At 47.7% G+C, this 15,637-nt stretch overlaps 1 protein-coding gene across 2 annotated transcripts in view; it reads left to right on the top strand.

Annotated features, from left to right (window-relative positions):
* LOC138493198 (tripartite motif-containing protein 42-like) overlaps nt 1-15,637 on the top strand; it is an 807,816-nt gene that overhangs the window by 339,688 nt on the left and 452,491 nt on the right. The gene's annotated exons all lie outside the window — the stretch shown is intronic.

Genomic DNA, 15,637 nt, shown 5'->3' with positions numbered 1-15,637 from the left:
CACCGCAGAGACAGCAGCAATCATGATTAATCACATATCAAGAAATTGAGTTCAATAGGGGGATTCATATCATAAGCAAAGCTATGACTAAAATGTGGGAAATCTTTGGAGTTAAAAGAAAAATCCATCCCTACCAGCAAAGGATGCTCTGAACATTATAACTAATTTATTGTTTCCTCAAAATACTTGTGCAAGATATGGTTAGGATCTATGATTACCCTAATTATAATGACTATTCAGAGTACTCCAGCAGAACAGAAGGTGATGGTTGGAAGGTTTTGAATGAGTCATAACCGCTGGGCAACCCCGAAGACCATTATTTTTCAGCATGCCATGACATTACAGAAGAATTCGACCAACCCCAAAAGGGGCAGTCCTGCCCAATCTACTAGATCACAACTTTTCAGCGCTAGACTGAAGAAGCTCCAGGCATATTTCAGGCTCATTGCCCATTGTCAGTGAGGTGTACCTTGGGTCACTAGGCACAGGAAGCTCGGGGCCTATGTATGGGCATATCCGACCCCACAATGGCTGACTATAGCAAAACATAAAGGTGATGGATAAAAGTTTTTGAATCATTCATAATGTATCATACTGCTTTGTCCAACCCTACAAACCAACAATTTTTAGCCTGTGATGCCCTTACAGAAAGGCAAAGACCATATACAAATCAAGCGGGTTAAAGTTTATCCCCCTATGTGAGAGAGGGTATCCCATAACGTGAGTCCCTTATGGGTTGCACCATATGGAACCAAACTGCAACAAGGGTGAAACATAATTGGGGTTGTTTCTGTTTACGTACAGTGAGGATGTGGCCTTGCATTGGGACTGCTCCCATCGGTGGCAACACCCGACAGAATACCATATGGCTTGTCCCCTTCTGCAATGGCTCAGACCATGTAAAACATGATAGTGTGGAAGGTTGCTCAGAGGACTCTAGGTGGTTAAGATTTATTCAAAATCTTCCACTTTTTTGTATCTTTGGAAAACTCCTGCAACAGCCACCAAAATGCCCTCCTTTCAGTTGATGGTAGGCAGGAAAATTGCATATTCTGTAAAAAAACAAAATAAGTATTAATCAGAGCATCTACAAAACATGATTATGTGAAACTTCTTTAATTATATCTTCAACATGCTTTTGTGGTACCTCAACTTAATGTAGAGAGTCCAGCTAATAGCATGGAACTCACTATGATCTAAACATAACCCAGAAAGAATGCAAAATGGGTGATACAATTAATCTTCCTACCTTCATGGAAGATCCCATTCTCTATTACCAATACAATATGTATAGAATTGAAGAACCTTTTCATACTGAAAGAGACAGGGAGTACAGTGAGCACAAATATTTAAGTAACATTTTGTAACAGAGACCTGATATTCACAACAGCGGGTAGGTATATGTGTTCAAGAACGATTTACAGTGTAGTTTTTCTCTCGAGAGGACTGTACAAAAATGTAAATGGAAGATACATAATGTGTCTGTTTTATCCTTCCTGAAAATCGCTAATTTGTCCCAGTGCTACAGGCCATGGAGAGGTGCCCAAGATGCCATGAAGTACAACGATAAGGCACATTGAAAGACAAGCCCGACTTCCTCTGCAGAGCACACTCTGGATGCTCTGATCTCTTCAGACTTCCCCCTTTCTATCCCGCGAGCCACTCCTCTCTCCTGGTGTGATCACTTTCTTCTTTCTTGCCATCTCACCCTCTCTACCCCTCAGGCTAAGCCAACTCCAGCACTGCCACCTAGCTTCTCGGTTATCCGACCCATGAAGCGTGTGTCAGTTTAGGCTTTCGACGTCACTTTCTCACCCCCACACTCCTCCCTCTTTGGCTGACTCACACCCTGACACAGCCCTTTCCATGTTCCACTCTGCTCTATCTGACACTCTTGATGTACTAGCCCCTGTCATGAGGATCTGCTTGAAGCCCAAAGCCAAGTGCAACTCGTGGTACGACTCGGACCTTGTCACCCTTAAACGCAAGTGCAGAGTGGCTGAGAGGAAATGGCATGCTTCCTGCACATCCTCTGACAAACTGGCCTGCCGCATGCTCCAAAGGCAGTACCGGCTCTCTGCCCGCACCAAGAAGAGAGCCCACACCCAAACCTGCATCTCTGTGGCATCTAACAACTCAGCCAAACTCTTTAAAATATGCAAGGAGCTGGCCAATCCTGCTGCAGTCTCTACCTCTCCTGTCCCCTCCCAAGCCCTCTGTTTGGCCCTGGCTTCTCATTTCCTCTTTAAAACTTAAGACATCCTGTCCTCTCTCTCTCCCTCTGCCTCCCTCCCTCTACTCCCTGCTCTTCCTCTGGCCCTTCTGCGGCCATCTCTCCTCCCACCTTCTCTGCCTTTCCCCTGTTCTCCACTGACAAGGTTTCTAGACAAGTCCGATCTAGGAAAGTCCAAGCAAAACAGGTTCACCCCTGTTCCTTCAAAACCATCAAAGACCACATTGACACCCTGACTCCTGCCATGGCTGATTTCTGCAACCACTCCTTCACCACTGGAGTCTTCCCCTCGCCCCGAAGCACTCCCTTGTGCACCCTCTTGTTAAGAAACCCTCTGCCGACCCTTCCTGCCCGGCTAACTATCGTCCAATCTCCATCACTCCCTTCCTGGAAAACTCCTGGAAAAGCTGGCTATCTCTCAGCTCAACCTTCACACTGAATCTGTTGGTTGCCTCCATGACCATCGGTCTGGCTTCAGAGCTGCCAGAAGCATGCAGACTGCTCTTCTGAACATCTGTGAAGACCTGCTCTCCAACCACGACTCCAACACCCCCTGTGTCCTCATCTTGCTTGATCTCTCTTCTGCTTTTCACACGGTCAACCATGCCATCCTGCTCAACCGTCTCTGTGATAACCTGGGCATCACTGATCAGGCCCTGCCTTGGCTGACCTCCTTCCTCTCCCATCAACCCTCCCAGGTCCAGCTTGGGTGCCTCCTCTCCTCTATCTCTATCCCTACCTGTGGTGTTCCCTAGGGGTCTAACCTCTCTCCCTGGCTGTTCAACCAATACTTAGCACTTCTTGCCCACTGCATTGTCGCTCTCTGCCTCAACTGTCAGTGCTATGCAGATGACACCCAGCTCATTTTCAGGCTCCCTTCCGCCACTTCCCTCATCTCTGACTGTCTCTCTGCTATCCAGGAGTGGTGTGCCGCCAATGATCTCTGCCTTAATGCCAGTAAGACCGAGATTCTCCTCATTGGCACACCTGCTCCCTCTTTTCCTGTCAATCTCTGGCCGGTCTCACTTGGCCCTCTTCCCGCTCCCACATGTAAGGCTAAAAACCTTGGGGTCATCTTCGACTCCACACTTTCCTTCTTTCCTCACATCTCTGACATCTCTAAGAAGTCACACTACCACTGCACCTCCTCAGAGGTATTCTTCCTTTACTCACCTTCCCCCAGAAGCTCACTGTCTCCAGAGCTTTGGTTCTTTCTAAGCTGGACTACTGCAACAGCCTCTTTCTCAATCTGCCTGCCTCTACTCTCCGCCCTCTGCAACTCATCCAAAACAGGACTGTGAAACTTGGCCTTGGCCTCAAGCCCTGGGATCATATCTCTCCAGTACTGACATCTCTGCACTGGCTCCCAGTGGCGGCGAGGATTAAGTTAAAAAACCTTTGCATTGTCCGCAAGGCCTTCTGAGGTCTGGGACCTCAATAACTTCAACTCGCTCTTCCTAAATATCTTCACTCTCGTGCTGTTCACTCATCCACCTCCAACTCCATCAGGGTCAGATGCTTCTCCAAGCAGCGAGTTGGTGGTAGATCTTTCTTCGGCAGGGGCCTCCCTCTAGAACAGCCTCCCGGCCCCTCTGAAACTTGAGGAGAACCATCTCCGGTTCCGAAAGCACCTCAAGACCTTCCTCTTTGCTTCTGCTTTCTCTCCTCCTCTCCCCTACTGATCTCCTGTTTGAATCTGTAACTACACTGGTTCCTGGATACCCTCTAATCTCAGGCCCAGGCCCCCTCCCCGCCAGTTGCACACCTGCACTGCCCCCTAGCAACCCTGCACTCAGGGACTGTTCTGTATCCCTACAGCCCCAACTAGCACTTGGACACCTGATGGCTGCACTTACCCTGCACTTGCCACCTGCTGGTCGCACTTTTATTTATTTATTTGTCTTTATTTTATTGTATTTATTTATCTTACTGTTATCCTATGTACTGCACTATCCCCTCCCCTTTCCTGCTGCACTTTTCCCTATCCCTCCTCCCCTGCACTTGCGCGATCTCAATGTCACCGGGCCTAGTAGGATCATTGTCTTTGTCTTCCCTCTGTTTCTCCTCCCAGGCCTCATCGTGCCTTGAAACACTTGTGTATAGGCACGTTATAAATGCCATATCATATCATATCAAGCTGCAATGTGTCAACTGGGGCTACAAGAAAAGAGATGGCCGTGATATCTCAACTGGAGTCCAAAAAGGAAATTACTTTATCATCGCATGGCAACAGACATTCCAAAAGGCCAAGCCAACAGGAATATTTGTGAGACAAATCTTAATCTTTTTAATATGGTTTTGCCAAGAATGTCTAAGCCAATCCATAACAAAACCGGACCTGAGAAGGACCAAAAGGCAGGTAAGTAGATTGAAGTACATGGAGTGCTAAAGGCAGCACCTCAAGTCATACATGGTGCGGTGGTTGCAGGCAGCCCAGACAAACGAAATACACTAGGCCCTGCCATGAATAAGTATTTGTCCAAGAAGCTGACAATCAAGTGACATCACATGCTTGTGGCTGTCAAAACCAAGCCTGGCTTATATTTAGTTTTTTATCAAATGCCACTAGGCTTCTATGATACACAATTATAATATTGTATTTTAAACCAGAGGTGCTTACAGTTAAACATCCGCTCCTTTCTGTGGGAACTTTGGGTTTCAGAAGCTTTGTTTAGGAATGCACGTGAGCCTTGAACTAGCCCTGTTGCAACTGTTGATGATATCATTAGACTGTGGCAAGGTACGGAGTGCACTTATTATTATTAATAATGTATTGTGTTGAGTTCACATGGACGTTTCACAAAATAATTTAACATGAATACATTAAAACATATCAACATACACAATTATCAATCAATAAAACAGAACCCAATCTATATATTACATGAATTAATACTTTTCAGCAGTTTACTTATATGCAACCAAATTTGATCTATATGCAGAGAATAGGACTCGGAATTAAAACAATTAGTTCAAAAGTCAGAAGACTTAAAGTGTCATAGTCATTAACAAAATTCAGTAAATACATGTTTGACCGTTTCCATCTTATATTTTACCTTGCATATCTGGGAAAACCTTGACTCAAGGGGTATGTTCAGTGGAAAGCCACGCACTGTGAAGAGTGGGAGTTGGTTAATACGCAATAGCAAAATTAACTTGTGCACTGCAGGATTGGGGCATTGGATTAAATAAGATTGTGTCCTCTTATACTACTACGGTAGATAGACACATGATCAAGTGCCAGCAGTTTAGACAAATGCAGATAATTATTATTCCATTCCCAAACATCTCGTTTTTTATTGAAGGATGTCTTGAACAAATAATCATTCTCCTTGCTATCCTGATTATAATTATAATTGTTCTTTTATAAAGCGCTTAAAACCACAGGATCGGGATTATTTAGGCTACCAATCCATTTGACTAAAGAGATCGTTATTTAATTCTTCAAAGTTGTAGTTCTTGCAGGTGAGCTCAGAGTAGCAATGTACTTCAATTCTTGACAGCAACGGGCACTTAGGTGAAGCCCTCGACTAATGTGAAGCTCCCCACGCTTTAACACTTGTCAGTGCAGGGACATTAATCCCAACTCTCGTCTTAAATACTCCATTAGAGTGGATACAGGTTCATTTAGGATTTTGTGCTGCAATTACCCCTCTGGTCTATTCAGCCACGAGGTGCCTCTCATTGGCAATGCCTCGAGGTCGTACAGTACCACAGGGCAGAAACACTGTTTATTGAAGGTCAGAATAGCTTCCAAAACTATGCCCCCGACTCACCTGCAAACCTTTGAAACAAGAATGTGCGTTGGCGCGCCTTTCTACTTTTTGCAATCATTATCTGGGCATAATCAGCTTGCGTGGTTAACTCCAGTCCTAAATAGAGGAAGCTATTAACATTCAATATTGCCTGCTGGAATGGTCATCGGGAGTCTGTTCATTTTCCTACTTGCGACCAACATTGCCTTGGTTTTGTCTAAACTAATGGACAGATCTTTTTTGGCAGCATATGACCATAGTTCGTTCACCATTCTTTTCATCCCCAAATATGTATGATCAAAGAGGACCAGACCATCAGCATATAACAAGCTGACCATCCGCTCATCTCCAATCCTAGGTGGGCATTTGCCACACTCGGTGATCTATTAGGTAAATCAGCCAGATACAGATGAAACAACAGGGGAGCCAGCACACAACTCTGCTTGACTCCCCTGTTGAGAGAAATTGGAGCTGACAAGATACCCTCATTGTTCATTTGAACGGGAACCTTTGTGTCAGAGTGTAAAGCTTTTAACATTTTCAGCAAACTCCCAGGGCAGCCTAACTATCCAATGTATGCCACAATAAGGCACAGTTTACTTGATCAAACACTGCCCAAAAATCTATATATGTTACATACAGAGCAGCAGCACCCTTTTGTCTAGCTCCATTTATTAATCTATCAAATAACTATATATGATGCAGAGTCGATGAGTCAGAACGAAACCCAGTCTGAAAGGCGTCTAAGACATTGTTTGTTTCAGTCCAGTTTTGTATTTTTTTTAAAACAAATGAAGAAAATAACTTTCCAGTCACATCTAGCATGGACAACAATCTATAGTTCCCTGCAAATGTTCGAACACCCTCTTTATATAGGTATTAAAATAGATTGCCACCATGAATCTGGGATAATACATTCAGAGCAACCGTATTGTATAGAAGCTCCAATATCTTAGCCCTCCGGAACTTTCTTAAGAACAACACTTGTCAGTCGGTTCAGGCTAGGGGATCTGGAGTGTTTTAGTTTCTTCATGGCATCCATAATACAGTCTTCTGACACGACAATAGGCCATTGCTCTGCACACTTATGGATGGCAGATATTACAGGTGCAGATGTACTCATACTTGCACTTGTGTATCTCGTCCAAACATCTTCACTAATAGGGTTGAGTACAAGATACATTTTAGAGCCCTTGCCCATAGTCAGCAGTTGCCAAATTGATTGTGTATTTCTAGTTTTTACTACAGCTAGCATTTGCTGCCACTGTGCATTTTTAACAGAGAACTTCCACCGTCCTAGCCAATTGTAATATCTAGTCTTCACTTTCTTAATACTTATAATCATATTACTCAAGAAACGAGATGTCGTTCTTATGTACTTAATCGCTTTTCGCATTATACGCTTTGCATCTCTTATCTCTTTGTTGAAGAACTTCTCATTCTTTTTGTTAGAGATAACAATGCGATACACTTTAAATGCACCACAATTCCTACAGTAGTCTTAAGCCAATTTTTCATTTCATTGGCGGTTAGTTCTTTAAGCATGGGCATTTTAAATTGACCTGCATGTCAAACAGTGGCAGATGCCTTCCTCATATTCCCGCTGCTCCATTTTAAATAATTACCAGCATGGTTTGGTTCCCCAACTTCAAATCTAACAGTTGACATTTTGGCATTGGAATTAATCTAAAATGCTCTAACATGCTCCAGTAAGACATTACTGCCAAACAAAATAATCTAGCTTTGCTTGATGAGGGCTGCTCCACCATGTAAAGTTCTCTGGGTAATCTTCTTTAGTGCACCCATTTAGTAAAACCATTTCCCAATCCTCCAAAATAAACTAGCCAAAATTTTCCTTGTCGGTTAGCAACTTCCTGAGGCCACACACTTTTTCGCTAATGTTCTCAAAAAGGGCACACAAATCATCATCCTTACAGTGGCCATTTAGGTTCCCACCAAGAACTATCATTTTATGTTTAAAGGGTTCAATCTTCTTAGACAAAACCATGTCAATGTATTCAAGAATCTCATCAGTCCGAGTGGCCCCTGGAGGGTCATATACATCTAATAACAGCATATATTTAATAACATAAACATGACTTCAACCACCATCACATTACCCTTGCTGTCTTTAGGAAAAATATCAATACTCCTCTGCCCATTTTCTACCCCTATCTTGAGGCCGCCATAAGGGCGGCCTCTAGGCCCTTTATTTGCAAATATTTGATGTAAATGATATCCATCAATTTGAATAGCGGTTGTCAGCTAGGTTTCTTGAAGAAAGAGTATATTGTGACTCTACAGTATATCTAAAGACCCCTCTTTTGCAATGAAATGAGAGTAGCCACGGGTATTCCAACACCCAATTTTGCACAATCAATGCCTAGTTCGGGGTTGCACAGGCAGGAAACCAAGCAGCCACTCCCATCCACGGGCATTAACATTCTTGGTGCAGCTAGCTGCTATGGGCACTCTGCCATTAGTAAAGGAAATCCTGGGTTCACCTAAACATTTATCACAGCAAACAGGCACTAGAGAGCTACTCGGTTTTCTCATCCAAGTCATAATCTAAATTTGTTAAGGCATGCTGACGAGAGCAGATCAAAGTTAACGTGTCAGTATAAAAACAGTGAACATGTGACATTTCCCCACCATTACAAATCAAGTGGCTCTACAAAATCAAAGCCATTAGAGTTTAAGACTCTTAATGTAGGGATCGTAGGTAGTAAGGCCAGTAAATCTGAACAATTAATTCGCCCCTTCAATTGATCAATAGAGTTAACTCTGATTGTAAATATCTTAGGATCTAAGGCAGTAGAGTCACTACTTATAGCATCATTCCTCTTTTTGTTCAGGGGAGACGCAAACGTGCTTATTACCACCTCCTTAGCACCTTTACTTCTGTTGTTGCCAAGAGGAAAGGGGGGCATAGACCACACCAACAGAGATGCACGTGTACTTATCTTCACAGCTTCTCCTGGTTTACCTTCTTTGTCTTCAATGCCTATTTCATCGTTTTTCAGTATCCAACTAGTTAGAGTTCCAGTAGTTTTTAGCAACCTTTCTTATTATGGCTCTCTCTCTTTCTTGATTTTATGGTTTGTTGTCCTATTAGTGGACATAATGGTAGAGTTTAGCAGTTCATTGACAGCAGGTTTCATAGTTGGGATCGCTTGCTGAATTTGGCGCTGACATTTACTCAATAGTCTTTCCTTGTATGATACAGAATGAAGGAGTTCCCTTCAATCCCCCCCCCCCCAATTTCCATTTCACAGCCCACATTAGGAGCACCATCAGTAACGGAGTCACAGGGATCATAATAAGTCTCAGATAAGTTCTTACTTTCAGAGGTTAGGTGTGTTTCATGCTCAGCTAATTTCACCAATTATGTTACTCACTCACTCTGCACTTTTAAGTCCTCGTGTATTCTGCCACATAGTTTCAAAAGTTTTTTTTACTGCAGATTGCATTACTCCAATGCTATGGCTTAAACTCATGGGGCCTCATTACGACCCTGGCGGTAAGTGAAAAACGATGGCGGTAAATGGTTACCGCCATCGTTTTCCGCCAGGTCCGATCATGACTCCTGACCGTAAACTACGATGCCAATAGCGGCATCGTAGTTAACGCTGCCGCTAACTGCGCTAAGGGTGCGCGCACGCGACCGGCCACACCGTACTTAGCGCCATGGCGGAAAGGTACGCAAATGCCGACCCAAGCGGACATGCACCTAACGCCATCACCGAGGCCGCTAAGTACCTTACCGCCATGGTGCAAATAACGCCATCGCGAACCAACCGTAAAGGGCCAATTCAAGTGAATGCAGCTGCCACAGGTGCACAGAAACAGCACAGGTGAAGGCAATACAGACTCAGGGGAGTACAAAAAGAGCACACCCCACCCCTACCCACACCCAGTCACACTCCACAATGATGGCAATACGACTAGCAATGTTGGGGCTGGAGGACCTGATAGCAATGCATGTGCTACTACAACAGCAACAACAACAACAACAGGCAGCACAGAGGAGACGCAGGAGGAGAAGGAGGGCAAGGCAGGCCCAGCAAGCCCCACCAGCACAGCCAGTGCCACCACGCAGGCAGCCCCCAATCCCACGCATCAGAGCCAATCCAAACAACCTCACTGCTGAGCAGATCCACACCCTGTACCGTTTGAACCGGGACACCATCACCGCCATCGTAGACATGACACACGACGACATCGTCAGCATGATAGAAAGTCCAACCGCCATCCCCCCCTACTGAAGGTAGTGGCTGTACTCCACTTCCTTGCCACAGGCACCTACCAGCACACAGTGGGGCACCTGCATGGCATTTCACAACCATTATTCTCACGAACACTCATCCAAGTGCTCGATGCCCTCCTCAAGCACACAGACGACCACATCTCATTACCACGGACTGCCCAGGAGATTGCAAACACCAAAGTGGGTTTCCATGCACTAGCCAGCATACCCGGTTGCATTGGTGCCATCGACTGCACCCATGTGGAATTGGTGGTTCCACGTGCCATGGAGGTACCGTACCGCAACCGGAAACAGTTCCACTCTATCAACGTGCAAATGGTCTGTGACTCCAACAAGATCATCACACATTGTTGTGCCCGATTCCCCGGATCAACCCATGATTCAATGGTCCTGAGGAACTCCACAATACCACGCTACATGGAGCGACATGCAGGCCCAAGATCCTGGCTACTCGGTGAGTGCAATGTCATGGAAGTGGGCATGGGAATGACGTACCAGTGCATACTCCACCTGGCAGAAAGGGGGGGGGAGATGCATACTCCACCTGGCAGAAAGGGGGGGGGAGATGCATACTCCACCTGGCAGAAAGGGGGGGGGGGGAAGATGCATACTCCACCTGGCAGAAAGGGGGGGGGGAAGATGCATACTCCACCTGGCAGAAAGGGGGGGGGGGAAGATGCATACTCCACCTGGCAGAAAGGGGGGGGGGAAGATGCATACTCCACCTGGCAGAAAGGGGGGGGGGAGATGCATACTCCACCTGGCTGTGAGTAACACAGAGAACGGATACAGAGGAAGGGCACTCACAATGCACAAAACCCCTCTGCATACATAGGGTGATGGCATGCAAAACAGGCCATGGCAGCAATGAGCATATACTGGTTGCATAGTGTGAATCAATTAGTGCATGTAGAAGTGAGCCAAGGTAACAGTTCCATGCCAGCCATGGTGGAACATCATGTTCCTGATCAGACAACATGACTGACACATACATTCTCGCCTACATACAGGTGATGCAGCCTATCCCCTGAAGAGGTGGCTCCTCACGCCAGTCCGGAACCCGCAGAACCAGCACGAGGAGGACTTCAACCGTGCACATATACGTACTCGTGTGGTCATAGAGCAGACATTCGGCCTCCTGAAGGCACGGTTCCGAAGCCTCAGCAGGTCTGGTGGGGCACTCCTGTATGGCCATGAGAAGGTGGCAAAGATCGTCATGGCATGTGTCATGCTGCACAATATGTGCGTCAGACGGAATGTGCCCCTGCCCCCTGACGCAGAACTGCAACCACCTGACGATGAGGATGAGGAGGGTGCAGATGGGGCGCCACCACATGGAGGAGGCGATGCACAGGAGGGGCGTGCCATGCGCCAAAGTATCATCGACCACTGCTTCTAGCACACACGGCTGGTGTTTATCGCATGGAGACTGCACTTGGGGCACTGTGTGTCTCTGGGACATGCACACTGTGGACTGTACACCAATAAAGCACACATACGCAATGAAAATGTCCACACATTTCTTTTTTTGAAAGAAAAAAGTGTATTGGAACTATGAACTGTCGTGTCACACCCCCTCCCACCTCCCACCTCCCCCCTGCACACCCCAACACACCCCCTCCCACCTCCCACCTCCCCCCTGCACACCCCAACACACCCCATGCAGCTGTCAACAGATGCCTGTGGCCGTGTCCACAGGCCGTCACAAGCCCCCTCTCCCGGCACCCGGGGCACCCCTGGCTGTGGAGCACAGGTTGCGTCCAGAACGGCGCACGGGGCTGCTCTGCGCAGAACTGGCAGTGGAGGATGTCCCTGGCTGCCCATGTGCATGCAGCTCCTGTCGTGTGTGGGTGAGGTCAGTGACCGCACGACGCAAGCCCGCAAGTTCGGCACAGATGTCCCTGGACATGGCCTGCATGGCATCCCTCAGGGTGGCAGTGCTCCGCGCCACTTCCGCCCTTAGTGTCTCCGTGGCCTGTTCAATGCTGAACCTAGCCCCCACACATTCCGCGGCATGCTCATCCAGCATTGCGGACAGTTGATGCTGCCGCTGAGTGATGTCCTCGAGGGACGGCTGGCCATGCTGGCCCATGGCCAGTGCAGGTGGAGTGATGGAGGGGCTGGTCCCCTCCTGTGGAGTGTGGACAGGGCATGGGGTGGAAGGCCACTCCTCTGCCTCAGTGTGCCCCTGTGTGTCGCCCTCATGGGGGCTGGCGTCTGAGAAACAGGGGGAATGTAGTTGGTCAGTGGGGCTTCTGACCTCCTGCTCCATGTCCGAGTCAGAACATGCAGCTGTTGCAGCTGTCTCCCCGATGTTGCTGCTGGCCGCTGACCCCCTGCCTTCTGTGGCAGGCAATGTCGGTGGAGGTGGAGCAGCTGCTGCTGGCCTGCTGCCAACAGGGGTGCTTGCCGGTGGGACCTCCGGTATGCCTGCAGTGGGACCTGCTTGTCGTGGGGTCTGCCTCACTGCAGCTGAGGTTGAGGGTGCAGGGAGGTTGTCGTTGGACTTCGCTCTCTTCGGCGCAGGGGTGTCCTGGTCCTCTGGGTGTGATTCTGTGCCTGTGGTGGAGCAAAGGTGGGAGGGCGTTATTGATGGGTCTACGGACTTCTGAATGACAATGGTTGACATTATTTTGGCCAGTGGATGAGGCAGATTTCAGGCAGTGCCATGCAGGTTGTCTCCTTTTGGTGTGGTATGTGGATGCAGGTATGCGGGTGCCAGCAGTGTATGCAGGGTGGTGCTCGCATGTGGCTATGGGCAGTATTGATTTGTGTTGCATTTACACTCTAGGGCAACCTTGTGCTACACATGATTGGACTGCTGTGACTATGGCATGTCTTGTATGAGGCACCTACCTTCATCGCCTGATGTCGGGGCTCCCCTTTCCATCCCTCCAACGCCTTCGATGGATTCCATGCCGATGGTGGTAGCACAGATCTCCTCCCACGGTTGGAGTTTCAGGGGGGATTCCGACCCTCCACCGGTTCCCTGGGCAAGGTTGCGGTTTGCCGAGATGACGGCTCTGACCCGTATGCGCAGGTCATCCCAGCGCTTCCGGCACTGCTGTGGGGTGCGGGGTACGGTCCCCACCGCGCTGACGCGCTCAGCCACCAGGGCCCAGATGGCCTTCTTCTTCCCGATTGCTGTCCTGGTCATTTCAGGGGAGAATACAACACCTGCGTTGTCCTGCAGGGTCTCCGCTAGCATGCAGAGTTCCTCCCGGCTGAATCGCTCCTGGCGCTGGCGGTCACATGCCTTTTTCACAGATTTTGGCATTTTCGGGTACTTGGATGGGTGGGTGTTTGGTTGGGACAGGTGTCAGGGTTGGGTCTGGTGTTGTTTGGTAGGATGGCGATGGATTGTGTTTTTGAAGATGGCCGACGGGCTGCTTCCCGTTCCGGCGCGATGACGCTATTTCCGGTTTGGCCTTTTACGGCCGCCGCTAATTACGGTGGCCGTAAATTACGGTGGCCGCTACTTACGCTGGCGGAAGGGCACCTTGCTCGCTTAGCGATGACGGTAGGGGCCTTTTCCGCCATGGCGTTAATTGCATTACCGCCATGGCGTAATGCTCGTGCGCGATGGGTCGTGATGTGGCGCTCTTTACGCCATCGTCCCACGGCGTAAACGCTCATTACGCCATGGCGGTAATGACGGGCGATTACCGCCAGGGTCGTAATGAGGCCCATGGTGTTCAACACGCCGCTTGTAATAGAGTGGTCAGAACCATCAGGTTTTCCCTCGTCAGAATCAGGATTTAATATAGGTGTAGCAGACATCCTTTGCGATTTTTCCTGATCCTGGCAAAGGTATAGCCACAAATAATAGAGGAGAGGCAGAGCCAACTTTACAGTTGTGGTTACAGTCCGTGCATTTGTACAATTCTGCAGCAAATAACAAAGCTCTAATAGAGAATGTGTATCGATGTCAATAAAAGAGTGATTCGGAGTGTCCAAAAGAAGATCCGCCCCAATGAAATCGCTGGCAAAGGAATATGTTTGGGGGTTTCTGCAGAAAGCCCACCTGCCCCTTGCTGGTAGAAGGCAGTCATTTTTCCCTGTGTCTCGGTATTACCTCCAGTTGGTCTGTTAGCCAAAGAGCTTGACGCCTCCTGGTTTCCTGAGCCACTGTCAGGAGGCTTTACGCTGTTACCAGCCTTTCGATACAGCTTCACTTTTTTTTAGATTATAAGCCTTGGACGTTGTGGTGACATTCCCAAGCATATTTGTGACTTGTAAGGTTAAGCTTTAATCTTCCTTTGTTGTCTTTACAATAAAGCAATTAGCCAGGCTGCTCAAAGTTAGATGAATATAAAGGCACCAAGATCGGCTTATAAGTTATACCTTGCAAGATGTTTGAATAGAAGTGCCACAATTTTCAATCTTTGATGGACCACGACAGACCACTTCTGTCCACTGCTCTGCGCATGCTCTGCACGGCTTCCAGTGTTTTGTAAGGAAGCCTGGTTTCTTCCTCTGTAAGCACCACCTACAGTGCCCAGAGATACTGTGGAAAGACTACACGCCTGTAACGACAGACCACTTCTCTCCACTTCTCTGTGCAGCGCTCTGAGCGGCTTCCAGTGTTTTGTAAGGTTTCTTCCTTTGCAACCACCCCCTCCAGTGCCAATGGAAACTGTGGAAAGAGTACACGCCAGTAACGACAGACCACTTCTGTCCACTTCTTCGCACCATGCTTTGCGTGGCTTCCAGCATTTTGTAAGCAAGCAAGGTTTCTTCCTGTGCAAACACCATCTCCAGTGCCTGTATAAACTGTGGAAAGACTCCACGCCAGTAACAACAGACCACTTCTGTCCACTTCTCTGCCACTTCTCTGCCATATGCTGCAATATGAAAGTGGGTCTGATTGGCAGAGCTCACTTTCATAAACAGGTTTACAACATGATTTTATCATTAGAAACCCAAAAAAGCTAATGCAATCCCGCCCACACCAGATGGCATTATATCACACTGGTTGCTGAGGCTGGTTACAGTGAAAGGAATTTGGCTCCTGTTCTGCAAGGGGGCAATAGCATAATCAGGAATAGACCCGTGCATGTGCCAGGCATAGTGCTGAGCGTGGTACAGCTGGAACCATGACAAGTCTGTAATAGTGACAGGACATCAGTCCTGCTCTGTCAGATACAAGCATAGTGCTTGGCAGTTGGCCTGTAACAGTGACAGGCCTGGTGTCAAGCACAGTGCAGGCTTTGGGGGCGGAGCTCCCAGTCTCTGCTGCTTACCTAGACCTGGATGTGGTAGAGAAAAAGGCTGTTCTTTGCCATGCCATCACACCAGGGGAATATGGCTTTCGTTTTCCATAGTGTGACGGTAGGGGAATCATGAATTTAAAAATATACTAATGCCTACCAATGGAAGTAA

This window comes from Ambystoma mexicanum, chromosome 10 (assembly GCF_040938575.1).
Source record: "Ambystoma mexicanum isolate Mex_15411 chromosome 10, UKY_AmexF1_1, whole genome shotgun sequence".
In the NCBI taxonomy this organism is placed as follows: Eukaryota; Metazoa; Chordata; class Amphibia; order Caudata; family Ambystomatidae; genus Ambystoma; species Ambystoma mexicanum.
Note: the sequence above shows the minus strand (reverse complement) of the source record. Positions and strands in the feature narration are given on the sequence as shown.